Source organism: Penaeus chinensis, chromosome 29 (assembly GCF_019202785.1).
Source record: "Penaeus chinensis breed Huanghai No. 1 chromosome 29, ASM1920278v2, whole genome shotgun sequence".
Taxonomy (NCBI): Eukaryota; Metazoa; Arthropoda; class Malacostraca; order Decapoda; family Penaeidae; genus Penaeus; species Penaeus chinensis.
Window position 1 is genome coordinate 13,596,032 of NC_061847.1, and position 20,821 is coordinate 13,616,852.

The window sequence follows — 20,821 nt, forward strand, 5'->3', positions numbered from 1 at the left end:
CGTCTCCGAATTTTACAAACCCTATCCCATTTATCCTGGGGCTCAGATCGAAAAACTTTCCTTCATCTTCATGTCACCTTGATCCTCTCCACTCTTGATTATGGATGCCATATCTACTCTGCCTCAACTTCTCTCCTTACCCATCTTGATACAATCCATCACTGGTCTTTGTTTAGCCCTAGGTGCCTTCCGCTCCTCTCCATTTGAGAGCCTGTACACTGAATCAGGCATACTATCTCTCTCGACGCCGTGCCCTTCTCTCTCCAATGTTATGCTCGATTCCACCAACTTCCCCTCACTAAACTAACTATCCCAAGATCCCTACTTCCTACCGTTGCTTCTTCACGTTTACCTACTCCCTTCTCCACTCGCATGGATACCCTCCTCTCCCATTCCCCTTTTCCCCATCTCCGACCCCTCCTGTTCTCTGTCCATTCAGTTACTCCATGGCTTATACCTTACCCCCATATTTGCTCCTCTGTCTTCCCTGACCCACCAAAATCAAATATTCCTCCTGTCCTTCTCACTCATTTCTTGACCAACTCGTACTTTCAGATACCCCTTCCCTCCTGAACCCAGTGTCCTTACTACAGAACTGTATGCACTCTATTTTGCCTTAAAACACATATACTCACTCCCCTCTTCCTCTTTTACAATTTTTACTGACTCCCGTAACTCATTAACTCATAAGATTAATACACACGACCAACCCCCTTGTTTGTAATATCCAGAACTGGTTGTTCTACCTGTCCACACCTCATAAAACAATCAAATTTTGCTGGGTACCCAGCCATGTTGGAATCCCCGGCAATGAACAGGCAGATACTCTAGCACACTACGCTGCTATGTCCACATCAAACCAACCACGTTTCTCACATATCCCAGCCACGGATTATTACCCACACTTTAAGACCTTCTTGTATAATCGATGTTTATCTTTTTGGTCAAGTCTCCACACTAATAAATTACATTCTGTAAAACTGTCAATCTCCTGGTCAGCTCCATTCCATCGGAACAGACATTGGGAGACGGCTCTCGCCCGCTTATGCATTGGCCACACCCGTCTAACACACTCTTCTCTGACGTCACAATCCGATCCACCCCTATGTTCCTTATGTAATGTTCCTCGTTCAGTCCCACACATTCTATTGTCATGTCCACGTTTTGAAGCAGCCCGTACCTCTACTTTCCCCCACCCATCCTCCCTACATAGACATCCCTACATATCAGACATCCTTACAGAATCTCACACTTTCTGCTTTGACAACTTGTTTTACTTCCTCAAACGCATATATATCCTTCACTTAATCTAACCCCTTTACATTACCTCACCCGACCCTAACCCATTCACTAAGCCAACCAACCTTCACTAACATTAACTATAGTGCTACAGGACCTTAGATGTCTAGCACATTTATTTTGCTTTTAACCATTAACCATTAACCATTTATATATATTATATATATATGAATATATATACATATATATACATGTATATAAATATGTATATAAATATATATATATATATAAATATATATATAAATATTTAAAAAATTAAAAATATAGATATCTATTTCTATACATATATGAAAATATATAAATATAATATATATGAATATATATAAATATAATATATATTTATATGTATATTTATACAAGTAAATATGTATTATAAATAAATATATTTGTAATATAAATAGATATATATGTAATATAAATAAATAGAAATACATATATGTAAATATATAAATATGTATAAATATATAAATATATGTATTTAAATAAATATATGTAAATATATATAAATATAAATATATAAATATGTATATATATGAATAAATGTATAAATCAATCTATATATGAATAAATGTATAAATCATTATATATATATGAACAAATTTATAAATCTATATAGATGTGAATAAAGGTATAACTTATATATAAGTAAATGTATAATCTATGTATATTGAATAAATGTTTAGATGTATATAAATCTATATATTTGAATGTATAAATCTGTTAATAGATATACATATATTTATGTATTTACATATCTATATGTAAATATGTAATAAATATGTATATATATAAATACACACAAATATATATATATATATATATATATATATATATATATATGTGTGTGTGTGTATGTATTGGGGTATGTATATATTATTTATTATAAGTATTATTATTAACAGTCAGGATAATAAGAATAATGGTAAATATATTCATGATAGTAATGTTATTGTTTTCGTCATTGTTATTACTATTATTTATTATTGCCATTAACACTTGTTACTATTATTACTATTATCATTATCTTTGTAATTGTTATTATCATTATCATTATCTTTGTAATTATCATTATCATTATTTTTGTTATTGTTGTTACTGTTATCATTATATTAATATTGTAGCTGGTGTTATTATAATTATTGGTAATGATACAATTACCTCCCTAATAAAGATTATTATCTCTGTTTTATGACTACCCTTGGAAGATTTTTTTTTTTGTTCTATTTCTCCTCTCCAAGCGCACACACACACACAAACGGCGTGTGATGCTATGTTTTTATTTTTCCAAACACAACAACGCAGGCCGTTTTTTCTTTTCTTTTTTCAAACTCGCACACAGCAACGCACTCCGTTTTGTCTCCCCCCCCCCCCCCCCCTCCAACACGCACATAGCAACGCTAGCCTTTTTTTTTTTTTTTTTTTTTTCCCGAAACCCTTCCAGACATTGTATGTAAACACAAGCACACACAACACATAAAAAAAAAAAAAAAAAAAAAAAAAATGACATACAACAGTGCTATTTGTCTTTTTCAGTCACTTTCACTGGAGACTGCCGAAAAATCTTTGCATTGCACAAAGTAGGAAGGACACTTCAAAAATAGTATTCGAAGAAAGATAAATAGTTGCATAGATAAATAGATACATGCAGTAAACATAGGGAATGTAAAGTTTGTGTATGTGCGCGCCCGCGCGCATATACATACATACACGCATTATCGTTGTGTATGTACGTCAATAAAAATCAAATATACCTGGATTCTCAGGCTAGAAAATACTGTAATACTGTTCTCTTAAATTTTGCATGTATGAACATACACAACTTTCACTTTCTCCCTGTTTACTCAGTAAGTACCCCCCCTAATCCTTTGCCCGTTGTTGTCGTGGGGGGTGGGGGGCTTATGAGACGAAGACTGAGACCCAATGATGGGGAATTCCTCAACCTTGGGACTCTGGGAAAAAAGACCATCGACTCAACTAATTTTGCATGGTCTTTTTTTCCCACTCATACTTTTCGTTTTAGTTTCTTCACCAATCCCTTCTACTTGCTACCTCCTAAGGTGTGAGAGCCTTGCTGAAAGGATGAAAGGCTGACTTTGTCAGTCCTGAACGGCCTGAGGTAACCATGGGCACGGTATTCCCCTGCCAACCTGGCCCTTACCCCTCTAGGGGACCCTGAGGAATGGACTATTTTTTTTTCCCCCAACATACTCCAGGCTTATCATGGCCAATAATGAAGACGTAACCCCACTCTTAGGGGCAATGAGGCTTGCCCCTTTATCAAATAGCCCCAATCCCAGCTCTCCTTTGACCACGGCTCCGAACACTGCAACAACTACCCCCATCATCAATGCATACTAGTACAGTATCAACCCTAATCAACAACCAACCCCCAGGAGACATTTCTACTCTCCCAACATGCTCAACTTCAACACTTCTACTCCCACAAACTTCATCAACCACCCCATCTCCCCTTATTACTACCTTACAACCTTATTGTCCACCTCCCCATAACACTACCCCCCTCAACACTACTCCCTCCTCCACATGTCCCCTGCACTTCTACTACCCCCACCTCTACAAGAATCCTAAATACTCTATTTAGCCCAGCCAAATGGGACCAATTTATCGTGATCCCTCCCACAGCTCCCTACTCTAAAAACACCCTCTCCCAGCAATGCCTCCAAAAACAAGTAGGCAAAGTCTCTTTCCGTAGCCGACCCGACTACTCCCATCTCGTCATAGTAACAACTGAAAAACAAGCTATAGCATTAACAAAACTAACTGATCTATGTGGTAATCCCATCCCTACAGAACCTCAATACTTGCAGCGTAACTGTCTCTATCTCCCCAACAGATTCCCCAATCTATGACAAAAAATGGTCAGATTGTGGAGAGGACTTACTCACCTGTCTCACAGACTAGGAGTAGCATTGTACAATTGTTGCATCAATTCCTCCCTGAGGAAATCGTAAGAAATCCATCAACATTGCCAAAATTACTTTCCGTAGACATGACCTTCCCTTTAATATTTATATAGGTGGGGAATCCCTACCTGTCCGACCATATCGACCTCCTTGTCAGTGCCAAAATTATTGGCGTTTAGGACACCCAGCCAAACATTCCACAGCCAGATGCCCGCTATGTGCCCAACCTGGCCTTACTCGGCCAAACTGCTCTGCACAATCACGCACATGTGCAAACTGTGGCGGCCCCCATAATGTATTTTATAGAGGCTGCCCCACCTACAAATGCAACTCTTAGATTCAGACTTGGACTCGCTCTATGTGAAGCCAGACAGGAGGCTCGTCGACAAGGGTTTTCTCTTACCCCCTACTCCAGTAATGTCGCTCACTCTGCCATTCCCCCTACCCTCCTAGCTCCTACACCCTCTCCTAAACCTAACCCTCCCCCCTCCATCTAACTTCCCCTCTTCTACCTCCTACCTTCCCCAGTCAAATTCTTTTGCCATCCTAAACCCAGACACCCCAATCTCTACTACAGCCCCAACACCTTCCCCTCTCCCTCCCCGCACTACCCGCAGCAGACAGAATAAACGTTCCACGCCCTCTTCGCCTACCTCACAATCACCTCCACCTTCCTTTGCCCCTATTTTTCAGACACCAGACTTCTCTTCCCCCCCCTCACAACAAAACCTTTATCTCACAAAACTCCCCAACCAACTCCATTACAGAAACTCTTGAAGATTTCCAGAACTACATAATCGAGTCCCAAACTAATACTCATCCACCTTCAAATTCTACAACTCCCGCTCCCTCCACACTCAAAGTAACTGCCGATATCCATCCTCCTCCTACTCATATTCTCCCTACACCCAATCCTCCTACCCCATCCCAACAAAATCCATTCCCCTTGACTCCAGCCCCACCTATATCAACCCTCCCACTATCCCCTCTATCCTTTCCACTCCCTCCTGGATACACACGTGAAACCCTCATGTCACAAGAACCCTCTTCCCCAGACCATCTACCTCCCGACACCCCTCCTGATACAACACCACCTCCCCAACCTCATTCTTTATCCCACCCTCTAGCACCTCCCTCTTAAAATTCTCCAACACGCACTGCAATCTTTGCCAGTAAATCAACGAAAGTATAACTATCCTTCATTGGAACATTCGCGGTTTCCGAATGTTCCTCTTTCAGTCCCACATATTCTATTATGCCCACGTCCTCCCTACATAGACATCCCAACTTATCAGACATCCTTACAGAATCTCACACTTTCTGCCTTGACAACCTGTTTTCCTTCCTCAAACGCATATATATCCTTCACTTGATCTAACCCCTTTACATTACCTCATCCGACCCTAACCCATTCACTCACCAATTCCTTAACCCAGCTTTAACAACTAATCACTAACCCAACCATCCTTCACTAACATTAACTATAGTGCTACATGACCTTAGATGTCTAGCACATTTATTTTGCTTTTAACCATTAACCATTATTAACCATTACTCAGTAAGTAAATAATCTACAAATTAAACATACGCACTCACACATCCGACCGAAGAATATGAGGGCGCCACACACGCAGCACAGGCAGCAGCGCTTAGTGAGCGTACACCTGAAACACAACGTACATGTTCAGTCCCCATCTGGCAACTTTATTATTAGCGAAACGTGAGTAATAATACATACTTTATAAGAAGAAAAATTAACCTAGTTTTATGTAATTGCTTTAAAAAATCAGAAATAAAATATAGAATCGAATAGACAAAATAAATAGATAGAAGGAATAAAAAAAAAAAAAAAAATCTTGAACCCCGTAAGCCGCAAAGGGGGAGGGAGAAAGAAAAGTAGAGAGATAAATGGAGAAAAGTGAAAGGGAAACCGTGTGAGAGACGCGAAACTCAAAGAGCTGGGGACGAGAGAAGGGCAGCTCTCGCCTTTCTCCATCCCTCTCTCAAAAGGGCTGAGGACTTAATATAGAGTCGAAGAAATAGAGGGAGGGAAAGCGAAACATACAACGTGTGTGTGTGTGCGCACGCGCGCGCGCGCATTTGCATTTGCATTTGCTGATGTTTATATATAACCATATATATGTATGTATATACACGTGTCTAACATATATATATATATATATATTACACAAACATATCCATATAAACATTTACATCTACACAAATATATATATAAATATACATACATACTATATATACACATTTTTACATACCTGTATATGAATGAGAGAGCGATGTATAGATACATATGCAGAGAGAAAGAGAGGGGAAGAGGGAGAGAGAAACCCAGAAGGGCTGAGGACGAAAGACGCATCTCCATACTCTTGTCCTCGGCTCTTCTGGGTCTTGCTCAGAGTCGTCTTTCTCTCGTCTTCAACCCTTGCGCGCTCTCTCCCCCTTCCCCTACTCTCCCTATTTCTCTGCCCCTCACTTTTTATCATTCATTATCTTTACGTTTTTCTGTCCGTCTCTCCCCCACCCCCCCTCTCGTTTTCTCTCCGTCTCTGTGTAGTTATCTTCCCCTCCCCTCTTTCTGTCTTTAGCTCTCACAAGGGCTGTAGACGAGAGAACGGCGAGACGGAGAGAGAAAAAGAAAAGAGAGGAAGTGATAGAGACCTACAAAAGGTGAGGACGAGGGAAAGGCGACACACAAGGGCTGATTATAAGAGAAAAGCGACTCGCTGTATCTCTTCTCTCACTCTTATTCGCATGTCCTCGTGATAAAGAGAAACGGGAACAGAGAAGGAAAGAGAAAAAGAGGGCGAGACAATGAGTGATAGGTACAGAGAAAGAAAAAGACAAACAGGGAAAGTGGAAGAGAAAAGAGAGGAGGTGAAAGAGAAAGATACAAAGAAAAATTAAATTTGCTTGGGAAAACTTGCCTTTCGTCCTCAGATGTTGTGGGTCTCTTCCTCACATTTTGAAGATAATATAGTTATTTATGATTTATTTACTAAAATATTTAACACTTAGACCGAAATATTAATCGATTTTTAACAAGGCGTTAGCTGTTGACGCGGCAGATATTTTTATAGAGAGGGGAAGATTAATTATTTGTCTCTCTCTCTGCCTCTACCTCTCCATAAATATCCCCCCCCCCCCATCCCTTTCCCGTTGTTATCGTAGGAGGCCCAATAATGGGGAATTCCCCAACCTTGCGACTCAACTAATTTTGCATGGTCTTATTTCCACTCCTTTTTCGTTTCAGTCCCTACTACTATCCACTTCCTAAGGTGTGTGAACCGTGCTGAAAGGATAAAAGTGCCAGTCCTGAACGGCCTGAGGGAGCCATGGGCACGGTATTCCCCTTCTTTTACCAAGCCCTTACCCCTCGAGGGGACCCTGAGGGGTGGACTGTTTTTTTTTTTTTTTCTCTCTTTCTCTCTCTTTCTCTCTCTCTCTCTCTCTCTCTCTCTCTCTCTCTCTCTCTCTCTCTCTCTCTCTCTCTCTCTCTCCCTCTCCCTCCCTCCCTCTCCCTCTCCCCCACTTCCCCCCCCCCCGCCCCCCCCAACATACTCCAGGCTTACCATGGCCAATAATGATGATGTAATTCCACTTTTAGGGGCAATGAGGCTTGCCCCTTCATCAATTAGCCCCAATAATTCAAACTTCTGATTTCCTGACCCCAGGCTCTCCTTTGACCACGGCTCCAAACACTACAGCTACCCCCTCCTCAATGCCTACTAGTACAGTATCCACCCTAATCAACACTCAAACCCCAGGAGACCTTTCTACTCTCACCCTTACAACCTTATCCCCCCCCCCCCTCAACACTACTCCCTTCTTCACACGCCCCCGCCCTTCTACTACCCCCACAAGAATCTTAAATACTGTATTTAGGCCAGCCGTATGGGACCGATTTTTCGTGATCCCTCCCACAGCCTACTCTGCCTACTTGTTTTTGGAGACATTGACAGCACCCTTCTCTTCCAGCAAAGTCTCTTTCCGTAGCCGACCCGACCACTCCCGTCTTGTCACAGTAACGTCTGAAAACCAAGCTATAGCATTAGCAAATCTAACTGATCTATATGGCAATCCCATCCCTACAGAACCTCATCCAACCCTCAATACTTGCACCGGAACTGTCATAGATTGGGCAATTTGCTGGGGAAATTGAAACAAATATTGGTAAGTTTATTGAGAAGACTTTCTCGCCTGTCTCACGGACTATGATGCGACATCAGGACAATGCTACTCCATTCTTCCCAGAGGTCATTGTAGGAAACCCACTAATATTGCCAAAATTACTTTCCGTAGACATGACCTTCTCTTTAATGTTTACATAGGTGGAGAATCCCTCCCTGTCCGATCATACCAACCCTCTCGCCAGTGCCAAAATCACGCACGTGCAAACTGTGGCGGCCCCCATAATGTATATTGTAGAGGCTATCCCACCTACAAATTTGAGTGAGCTAGCAACTCTCAGATTCAGACTTGGACTCACTTTACGTGTAGCCAGACAGGAGGCACGTCGACGAGGTTTTTCTCTTACTCCCTACTCCAGTAATGTCGCTCACTCTACCACTCCCCCTACCTCCCAAGGTCCTACAGCCTCCCCTAAACCTACTCCTCCTCCATCTATCTTCCCCTCTTCTACCTCCTACCCTCCTCTTCTACCTCCTACCTTCCCCAGTCAAATTCTTCTGCCATCCTAAATCCAGACACTCCAATCTGTACTACAACCCCAACACCTTTCCCTCTCCCTCCCCACACTACCCGCAGCAGACAGAATAAACGTTGCACCCCCTCTTCCCCTACCCCACAATTATCTCGCCTACCTTTTCCCCTTCTCTTCAGACACCAGTCTTCTCCCCCCCCCCCCCTCAAAAGAAAACCTTTATCTCGCAAGACTCCCCAACCAACTCCATTACAGAAGATACTCAAAACTACATAATCGAGTCCAAAACTGACACTCGTCCACCTTCAAAATCTACAGTTCCCGCTCCCTCCACACTCAAAGTGACTACCGTTAGTCATCCTCCTACTCATATCCCCGTACACCCTGTCTTTCCACCTCCCAACACAGCCCATCCCACCCTGACTCCAACTCTACCTACATTAACCCTCCCACCATCCCCTCTATCCCTTCCACTCCCTCCTGGATACACAGTGAATCCCTTATATCAGAACTATCCCCTTTCCCACGCCTAATATCCCCCATGATGCAACACCTCCCACTCTCATTCCTTATCCTACCCTCTAGCTCCTTCCCTTTCAAATTCTCCAACATGTACTGCAACCGTTATCACCATACATCAACGAAAGTATAACTATCCTTTGTTGGAATATTCGCAGTTTCCGTTCTCACAGACCCAAGCTTCATCATATCCTTTCCTCTTATAACCCATCCATTATATGCCTTCAAGAGACTTCTTACACATCCTCCTATACCAATCCCAAATTACCATTTTGTCTCTTCCCCACACTCCATTTGTCTCGTCCATATTCATCAGTCAGAAAACACCTTATGTCAAACCTTCCTTTCAAACCACTGTCCCTTGCACAGTTCGCATCTTTCTTCGCCGCTGGATCACAGTGTTTTCAGTCTACTCTCATTCCCACCCCATTGACTTTATTGCTTTTGAAAATCTAATCTCCCAACTGCAACCACCTTTCCTCATAGTTGGTAATTTTAACTGCCCCCACACTCTTTGGGGGTGATTCTATCACCAAAACCCGTGGCCTATCCCTAGAGCGCTTCCTCTCCACAGCTGACCTTGTTATTCTAAATTCAGATCGCCCCACACACTAATACACGCACGCAATCTTTTTCATGCATTGACCTCTCTCTATGCTCCCCTTCTCTTCCTTTAGATTTCTACTGGTCATTTCTAGACCATATTTCCTATGATGACCACTTTCCAGTTCTCCTTTTTCCTACTTCATATGTACCACTTTCTAACTCCCCACGCTGGTGCTTTGTTAGAGCCAACTGGCGTACTTTCACTATACCGTGTACATTAGCACGATATGTGTAAGCCATTTGACATAGACCGCATGGCTGTTTGCCACGTGGCTTGAAGTCCAATGGAGAACCATCGCTTCAAGCGATGACTGGCTGACAAGTTCATCTGACTTTGGACTTCAGTCATGCCTCAAGGTCCGTGGGTTTAAGTCATCTCACCAGCCTCCCCCGCACCAAAGCGTTTCGCTTACGTGCATCCTGGAACAGTTACCGTTACAAGCGAGGTACCCCTAATCAACTATCAGCCCTTATCTCCTTTAAAAGAGCATCTGCCTGTGTTTGTCAAACAATCCGGAATAGTAAAACAAAATTGTTTCCTCAGTTACATCCTCTACATATATCTTAAATGTTTGGCGTCAGATCCATCTATCAGGCAAACATCCTCCGTCCTCTATACTCGAGATACCGTCATCTCTGATCCTCTCCAAGTCGCTAATGAACTGGGTGACTATTTGAGCAAGGTCAGTTTTGGTTCTCACCTCTCTCTACACTTCTTTTCTATTAAGACCATTAAGGAATGCACCCCATTATCTGCACCCTATCCTCTGCTGAGTCCTATAATGCTCTTTTTTCTTCCTCTGAACTCAGTGCTGCCTTGCAGTCGTGCCAGTATTTACTACCGTATGCTCCGGCAACTCCTATCATCCTCCTTATCCTTCCTATTAACAATTTACAACCACATATGGACATCAGGAAATTTTCCTTCTCATTGGCAATAAGCCCCCCTTCCTGAAACCCAATAAATCGGGTACCCTCCCTCAAGACTATCGCCCCATCGCACTAACTAGCTGCTTGTGCAAACTACTAGAGCGAATGGTTAACTTATGTTTAATGTGGTATCTTGAATCTCACAATCTTATCTCCTTCCCAGTTTGCACAGCTAACCCCCTTCCTCATTTTTGAAACATATTACATCTGCATTAGCACACCATGAATCCGTACTAGCTATGATATTACATGGTACCATATTCTTCAACAATTATCCTCTAGGCATACGCGGTAACATGGGTGTCCTTACAAAGTCTCCTCTTCCAACGCACTTTCCAGGTCAAAATTGCCTTCGGCCACATCTTTTTTTCCTCAAATCGAAGGCATCCCACAAGGCTGTGTGCTCAGTACCACTTTATTCCTTCTTGCTGTTAATGACATTGTCTCAGTTCTCCCACCAGGAGCCCCCATGCTCTGGCACATACATGCCAAATCTCTGCCAATTTCTTCAGTCTGTAATATAATCAGTATCTTCCTGGGCCACAAACCATGGCTTCCACTTTTCTACCTCCAAATCTTTCTCCATCCTTTTCTCTCGCACACATGTAGGTCCCCAACCTCCACTCTTCTTATATGGCACTTCACTCCAATACTGTTCCTCTGGCAAAGTCCTAGGCGTTATATTTGACCCCAAACTGTCCTGGCGAGACCATCTCCTTTACATTAAAGAAAAAGCTCACCACCGCCTCTGAATCTTACAAACTCTGTCTTATATATCCATATATCGCAAAATTCTCCTTCATCTCCATGTTACCTTGATCCTCTCCACTCTCAATTGTGGATGCCATATCTACTCTTCTGCCTAAACTTCTCTCCTTACCCATCTTGATACAATCCATCACTGCGCTCTTTGCCTAGCCCTAGGTGACTTCCGCTCCTCTTCAGTTGAGAGCCTATATATTGAATCAGGCATACCATCTCTCTCGATGCTGTAACCTTCACTCTCTGAGGTTATGCTTGATTCCACCAACTTCCCTTCAGTAAACTATATATATATGTATATGTGTGCGTGTTTGTGTAAGCGAGAGAGAGAGTGAGAGAGAGAGAGAGAAAGTGAAAGTGAAAGTATTTATGTGTATATGTTTATATATATATACACACATATATCGTACATACACGAACACACAGAAATACAATATATATATATATATATATATTGTACGGTAAAAAGCTCAGTGATGACAAAGGTTATGAACATTTTATCATATAGGTGGTGTTTTCACTAAACACATACACAATTACAGCCTATGCATTATGACGTACTATATTGTTTTTATAACAATTTGTTCTTTTACTTCCTGAACATTCACAGAGGAAAACAGAAATAGAATATATATATAGAGGTTGTTTTATGAAGAATCACAACGCCGCCAGCAAGAATTCCGAGGAAATAAGAAGAAACTATATGTTTACACACTAGATACTACAGGAAACGGTCGGTAAAAAAGGTAAAAACGTCAAAAAAGAAATGAACTTAGTAACTAATATGAATGAAAAAGTCGCTAAAAGGAACAGCAACAGCAAAAAAAGCAGGAGACAGTGTCAGTTAAATACCAGTAAAAATGTAACTGGTAAAAAAAAAAAAAAAAAAAAAAAATCCCATGAAACTGAGGACCAATAATGCGGTAAAAAAAAAAAAAAAAAAAAAAAAAAAAAAAAAAAAAAAAAAAAACGCCTCATTAGTGACGTTTATGTGCGAGAGGGATTACAAATCCCGTACCTTTGCCGCCATAAGTAACGTACGTTCCTGGGTACGTCCCTGTTTTGGCGCGGCGTCCGTTATTCGAATGGTTTTCCGTTCGCCCGGACCTTTCAGTTGTATTCACCTTTCATATATGGATATTTAATTCGGAAGTCTAATTGTTTTCAGGCTTTATGAGAAAACAAGACAGCAATCATATCAGTAATGTTGATAACGATATTGGTAATTACTGCGTAAGTTATGACTAATTCACAATGTCACAAGATGTGTTACTGACGTGTTGATCAATAGAAGCCATAGGAGACGGGCACATGGAGGTGCCGATTCACTTTCTATGACGTAGGCAACGGAATAAGGAATGTAGGATATCTTCGCGCGTTATCCTTTTGTAGACAAATCGAAGGGTCCACCTAGATGGATCACGAAGAGTGTGGTTTCTCATCGTTTACGTCAAAAATAAGCTGTATGTTGCCGTGGTCTGCATTAAAGCGTATGTCGAAAACACGCAACAAGGTCGTTATTTTTGTACCGTATTCAGGCCTACTTGCTGTCTGCGATGTGTCTGGAGTGGTCCCCTCCTAGTGTACGGGAGAGGCTGTTAATTGCATTTATACAAAAGCACGTACATCAGTATGAGAATATATACATATAAATATATATGTGCACACACACACCTATATATATATATATACATATATACATATACATACATACATAGAGAGGATGAAAACCCCAGATAGGTTAACAATCACAGATGGAATGAAAAAAAAAAAAAAAAAAAAAAAAAGGTACAGCTCTGCAAATGCGCAAAGAGAAGGAAAAAAGTTCAGAGAAGCTTATCGAGTGTATCCGGTTCAGAGAAGGATTTCGAGTCTCTTTGGACCTGAATAACATATTCATAGAAATCCTGGGCCGCTCGTGTTTTGCGACGAAATCCGATTACGGGAGAGAAATATACATGTCGTCGGACCGAGCGGTGATCAGTTCAAATGACGGCGGAAGGGACGGGGGAGGAGTGGAGTGGGGGGGGGGGGGTGCCTTATTGTAAAAAGATGGGGGATCCTATTTTGTAAAGGATAATGAAGGCAACTTAGTGCATCTAAGCCAAAACCGAGGCTACATAAGAGAAAGGAAGTATAGAACCCGAGAGAAGATAATTAGTGTAAAGGTAAATATGACATGTTTTCATGTAGTAGCAGGGTAACAATGGATTAGTGATCTAGAGTTTCAGTCTAGTTAATTAGATATGAAATTAATTAATCGCTCGTATTGTTAGTCATGTTCCTCCGCTTGTCGTGTTTGATAACCGACAAATGGGATCATTAAATGTGTGTATATATGTACAATATATATGTGTGTGTGTGTGTGTGTGTGTGTGTGTGTGTGTGTGTGTATTTTTTGCATACATTTTCTTCATGACACTCTATTCACCCCTTTTACACGGGAATGAAGTGTTGCCATATATACAAGGGAAAGATCAGTCGGGGGTTTTCCGTTGCTTTCCCTGGCAGCAACTGTCTCTAGAAAGGCTGTCATCCAAGGCTAAAGAATCCCTCTACCATTCTATTTGTCCCATAGATGGGACCCTGACTCTTGGTCAAATTGGTCATGAGACTAATAGTGTAAGGACCTCAGGACCAGAACCCCAATACTATGTTAGATTTACCTACTATATGTAAATCCATTCGTGTGTGTGTGCATCCGCACACACACACACGAATGGATTTACATAAACAGGTAAATCTGTGTGGATGCACACACACGCACGGATTGACATATATTAGGGAAATCTAACATATAATAAATATATGGTGAAACATACCATTGGTCTAATGTGTGGGTGCCGGCAAATACGGTATTTATAATTAAATAGATGTGTATATATAAATATATATATATGTATATATATGTACATATATACATATACAAAGATATTTAGAGATGGATAGAGAGATACATTTAGATGTATGCCTGTGTATGTGTGTATATCTGTCCAAGTCTGAAATAGCAAAGGAGGTCGACATTTATAACGACATATTTAACGTATACGTAGACTCCCGGGCGAATGGACGTGGCAAGTGGTAGGCGTTAATTTGACAATAAATGTATTAGTATATTAATAAACATATTAATATAATTAATAAACTTATTAGCATAATCAATCACAACATTCTGAAGACGTGGTGCTTATGGCTCCCAGCATATGCGCACGCGCGCACACTCTCACACACACACACACACACACACACATACACATGTATTTATATATATAAGTATGTATGTATTTATGCATGTTTGCACACATATACACACACAGAAATAGGTTGAGATACAGATACCTCACAGATAACAGCTTTAAAAATCGAAAGGAAATGCAAATGTTGGCGCTATCTAAGAAACAACAAAACACTTTGCCGAGGACAACTGAAGATAAGAGTTGTTTAAAGATGATGAAATAAGCTCCATGATACAACAATTTTTCATGATCCCAAAGAAAATCATCATTTTAGTTATCATCACCATACTTGTAGGAAAAAAAAATATATAAGATTCATGATCTGTGGTCTGCAAACGAATGGGGAATATTAATATCAATCGACACGAGTTCTACCCCTCCTGGAATATTTAGCAATGAATGCAGATTTAAAAGGTAGCTTAATTGTTTTAATCTACTGGGAATTGGACATGAATTGAAACATCCCAGGCAACGGAATCTCGTTTATTTTAGGTTTAAAACATCAAGCTGCATTTATTTGTGTCCGTCAATTTCTTTCTAAACTTACGAGAGTAACTTTTGAGAAAGAATCAGGTGCAACCAATTTAACAAGGCAAATAATAAAGAGATTAAAGACTGTATTGGATCAAAATCATTTATCTGTCAGGTGAGTAGAATAGAACAGAAAAGAGAGAAGTGAGAGAAAAAGCAATTCTAAATTTCGTTGTTATATAATGATCCAATATCATTTACACATGAATTTTAAATTATTTATATCTGCTCAATAACGTTTTACAAATATCAATTCTAGAAAAAGTTAACCTACTGTTTCTTAATCTGCACGTATTTCTATTTGTATTTCCATTTTGATGTCATTAGCACGCACAACTTTTTTTTCCCCTTTGGTCCATTGCTGACGGTAATGATATCAATACTACTAATTGAAACATAGATCTCCTAATGATACTAACATCGAAACTGCTTTTTAACAATATTTACAATGCTAGTAGCAACAACAAAAATAACAATAATGGTGATTATAGTGATTTTTATCAATATTATTATCTATATTAATGTTATTACTATTATTATTATCATTATCATTATCATAATTATTATAATCATTATCATAATTATAACTATTATTATTATCATCATCAATACAATTACTATTATCGTTATTGTTATTGTTGTTACTGTTATTGTCATTATCATTTTTGTTGTTGCTACTAATGATGCTGTTTTTGCATTTGTTGCTATTGTGATCATGAATACATAATTGTTTATTGTTAATAAAATCACTGTCATTTCCTTTATTAATGTTTTTTGTTTTTTTTTCATCTCTGATGCAAGGAAGAATCTCCTCCTATATCAAGATTCATTAATTCACACGTTCTAAATCGCATTTCGGATCAAAAATCCTTGTCTATACGCGTTTGTGTGTGTGTGTGTGCGCGTGTTACATGTGTGTGTGTGCGTGCATGTGTGTGTGTGCATGCATGTGTGTGTGTGTGTATGTATGTGTATATATATATTTTGTTTCCTTTTTTTCTTTCAGTATATATACATATATATGTATATACATATATATGTATATATATACATACATATATGTATATATATACATACATACACATATATACATATATATGTATATAGATATACATACACATATATATGTATATATGCATACATATATATACATATATATACATATATATGTATATATATAAATGTATGCATATATGCATCTGTCTCTATATATGTATACACGCACATTTTTCTGCATACATATATATATGTCTATATTTGTATGTATGTATGTATATATATATATATATTAATCATATATATATATAATCATATATATATATATGATTAATGGTTAATGGTTAAAAACAAAATAAATGTGCTAGACATCTAAGGTCATATAGCACTATAGTTAATGTTAGTGAAGGATGGTTGGGTTAGTGATTAGTTGTTAAAGCTGGGCTAAGGAATTGGTGAGTGAATGGGTTAGGGTCGGATGAGGTAATGTAAAGGGGTTAGATCAAGTGAAGGATATATATGCGTTTGAGGAAGGAAACAGGTTGTCAAAGCAGAAAGTGTGAGATTCTGTAAGGATGTCTGATAAGTTGGGATGTCTATGTAGGGAGGACGTGGGCATGACAATAGGATATGTGGGACAAAGAGGAACATTCGGAAACCGCGAATGTTCCAATGAAGGATAGTTATACTTTCGTTGATTTACTGGCAAAGATTGCAGTGCGTGTTGGAGAATTTGAAGGGGGAGGTGCTAGAGGGTGGGATAAAGAATGAGGTTGGCGAGGTGGAGTTGTATCAGGAGGGGTGTCGGGAGGTAGAGGGTCTGGGGAAGAGGGTACTTGTAACATGAGGGTTTCACGTGTGTATCCAGGAGGGAGTGGAAAGGATAGAGGGGATAGTGGGAGGGTTAATATAGGTGGGGCTGGAGTCAGGGGGAATGGATTTTGTTGGGATGGGGTAGGAGGATTGGGTGTAGGGAGAATATGAGTAGGAGGAGGATGGATATCGGCAGTTACTTTGAGTGTGGAGGGAGCGGGAGTTGTATAATTTGAAGTTGGGTGAGTATTAGTTTGGGACTCGATTATGTAGTTCTGGATATCTTCAAGAGTTTCTGTAGTGGAGTTGGTTGGGGAGTTTTGAGAGATAAAGGTTTTCTTGTAAGGGGGGGAAGAGAAGTCTGGTGTCTGAAAAATAGGGGCAAAGGAAGGTGGAGGTGATTGTGAGGTAGGGGAAGAGGGGGTGCAACGTTTATTCTGTCTGCTGCGGGTATTGCGGGTAGGGAGAGGGGAAGGTGTTGGGGCTGTAGTAGAGATTGGGGTGTCTGGATTTAGGATAGCAAAAGAATTTGATTGGGTAGAGATTGGAGTGTCTGGGTTTAGGATGGCAAAAGAATTTAACTTGGGAAGGTAGGAGGTAGAAGAGGGGAAGTTAGATGGAGGGGGGGTGGATTTAGGAGAGGGTGCAGGAGCTTGGGAGGTAGGGGGATTGGCAGAGTGAGCGACATTACTGGAGTAGGGGGTAAGAGAAAAGCCTTGTCGACGTGCTTCCTGTCTGGCTTCACGTAGAGTGAGTCCAAGTCTGAATCTGAGAGTTGCTACCTCAGACTCAAATTTGTAGGTGGGGCAGCCTCTATAAAAAACATTATGGGGGCCACCACAGTTTGCACATGTGCGTGATTGTGCAGAGCAATTTGATCGAGTCTGGCCAGGTTGGGCACATAGCGGGCATCTATCTGGCTGTGGAACGGCAATGTTTGGCAGGATGTCCTAAATGCCAACAATTTTGGCACTGACGAGGAGGAGGTTGGTATGGTCGGACAGGTAGGGATTCCCCACCTATGTAAACATTTAAGGGAAGGTCATGTCTACGGAAAGTAATTTTGGCAATGTTGATGGATTTCTTACGATTTCCTCTGGGAGGAATGGAGTAGCATTGTACATATGTTGCATCATAGTCTGTGAGACAAGTGAGTAAGTCCTCTCCACAATCTGACCATTCTTTGTCATGGATTGGGCAATCTATTGGGGAGATAGAGACAGTTCCAGTGCAAGTATTGAGAGTTGGATGAGGTTCTGTAGGGATGGGATTACCACATAGATCAGTTAGTTTTGTTAATGCTATAGCATCGTTTGCAGTTGTTACTGTGACAAGACGGGAGTGGTCGCGTAGGCTACGGAAAGAGACTTTGCCTACTTGTTTTTGGAGGCATTGTTGGGAGAGGAGGGTGTTTTGAGAGTAGGGAGCTGTGGGAGGGATCACGAAAAATCGGTCCCATTTGGCTGGGCTAAATAGAGTACTAAGGATTCTTGTCCCTGCACTTCTACTACCCCCACCTCTACGTGTGGAGGAGGGAGTAGTGTTGAGGGGGGTAGTGTTATGGGGAGGTGGGCAATAAGGTTGTAAGGTAGTAATAAGGGGAGATGGGGTGGTTGATGAAGAAGGTTGTGGGAGTAAAGGTGTTGAAGTTGAGCATGTTGGGAGAGTAGAAATGTCTCCTTGGGGTTGGTTGTTGATACTGTACTAGTATGCATTGATGATGGGGGAGTTGTTGCAGTGTTCGGAGCCGTGGTCAAAGGAGAGCTGGGATTGGGGCTATTTGATAAAGGGGCAAGCCTCATTGCCCCTAAGAGTGGGGTTACGTCTTCATTATTGGCCATGATAAGCCTGGAGTATGTTGGGGAAAAAAATAGTCCACCCCTCAGGGTCCCCTTGAGGGGCAAGGGTCAGGTATGGTAGGGGAATACCGTGCCCATGGTTCCCTCAGGCCGTTCAGGACTGACATAAAGTCAGCCTTTCATCCTTTCAGCACGGCTCTCACACCTTAGGAGGTAGCAAGTAGAAGGGATTGGTGAAGAAACAAACGAAAAGTATGAGTGGGAAAAAAGACTATGCAAAATTAGTTGAGTCGATGGCTGAGTCCCAAGGTTGAGGAGTTCCCCATCATTGGGTCTCAGTCTTCGTCTCCTAAACCTCCCCACGACAACAACAGGCAAAGGATTGGGGGGGTATATATATAAATATGCGTGTATATATATGTATATATATAAATTTACATATATATATGTATATATCTATCTATATAGAGAGAAAGATATATGGATATATAAAACTCCTCCCTGACCAGGCCTGAAACCTGGGTCACTCCGGGTATGAGACCGGAGGGCCAGTGTAGCGTTACTCTCATCGTCGCCATTATATTAAAACAGGTTCTTGCATATTCCTTCATAAAATTACAGTGGGCTTTTCCCACAAGATCAACATTCCCTGATATATTGTTAATGCAAATGGTAGCGTAGCCGAAGTTTAAGGGATTCGGAGTTTATGATGTTGATATAGAGGTCGTTCTAAGAGACAGTTTCATCTTTCACTTTATTAATAAAATGGACACATACATTTTCATAAGGCACCCTGAATATATTGGAATTTCAATGCCTGCGTGGTGATTTACCCTTAGAGCCTGTACTTATCTCCAACACCAGACAAGCTCGTTCCGTCCCAGAGGCAGCGTAAGAATGAGTGCGCAAGCAAGGAAGAGAGCGGTTAAAGGCCATATGCCCCCCCTTATGTAGACTTTAGACTTGAGTTGTCATAGGCTCTTTTACTAGCAATTCTGCTTGGTTAACTGTGGGAAATGGGTACAAGAGAACCACATAGGTATGAGAGACTATTATAAATCATTAGTTTAGGAGCCACAAAACATTATATTGTCCCGGCGTAAGTACGTAGACGCACGCAACCACCACAGCGCGTCATCTTGCATCATGGGGCATCTTCAGCGTATTCGGGGCATCGACATCATCCCGCGTCATATGGCATCACTACATCATAAGGTATCCTCAGCGCATCCGGGGCGGCGACATCATCCCGCATCATAGGGCATCACTACAACTTCCTCCATCACCAACATGTGAGCTCGCTCCGTCCGGCGGCAGGTATCCATATGACCTCCGATCCCTCGTACACCTCCGAGCACATCCAGTTCATAGGAAGCTCCAGCTCAGCAGATGACATCACAGGGCCACCCGATCTGAAGCGAGCGAACACGGTCCACGCCCAAGCAGGTCCTAATGGCCTTCGGCTGCAGCCATCACATCATTCGTCTCTCGGGGGGGAAGATGCGACACCTCTATACAGTACTCTAGCTGGGAACAAAACTATCAGCAAGACAACCCCCAGTCAATTCTGCCAAAGATTGCCAAAAGAAAGATTAGTACAGGTAAAAGGCATACACCATCACATATGCATACAACTCCCACATATCTTAGTGCCTTCGAAAAAACTATGTGATACCCAAAACGTACAACCTAGAAAACTAAAATTCAATACTTAAAACAGGATCCTAA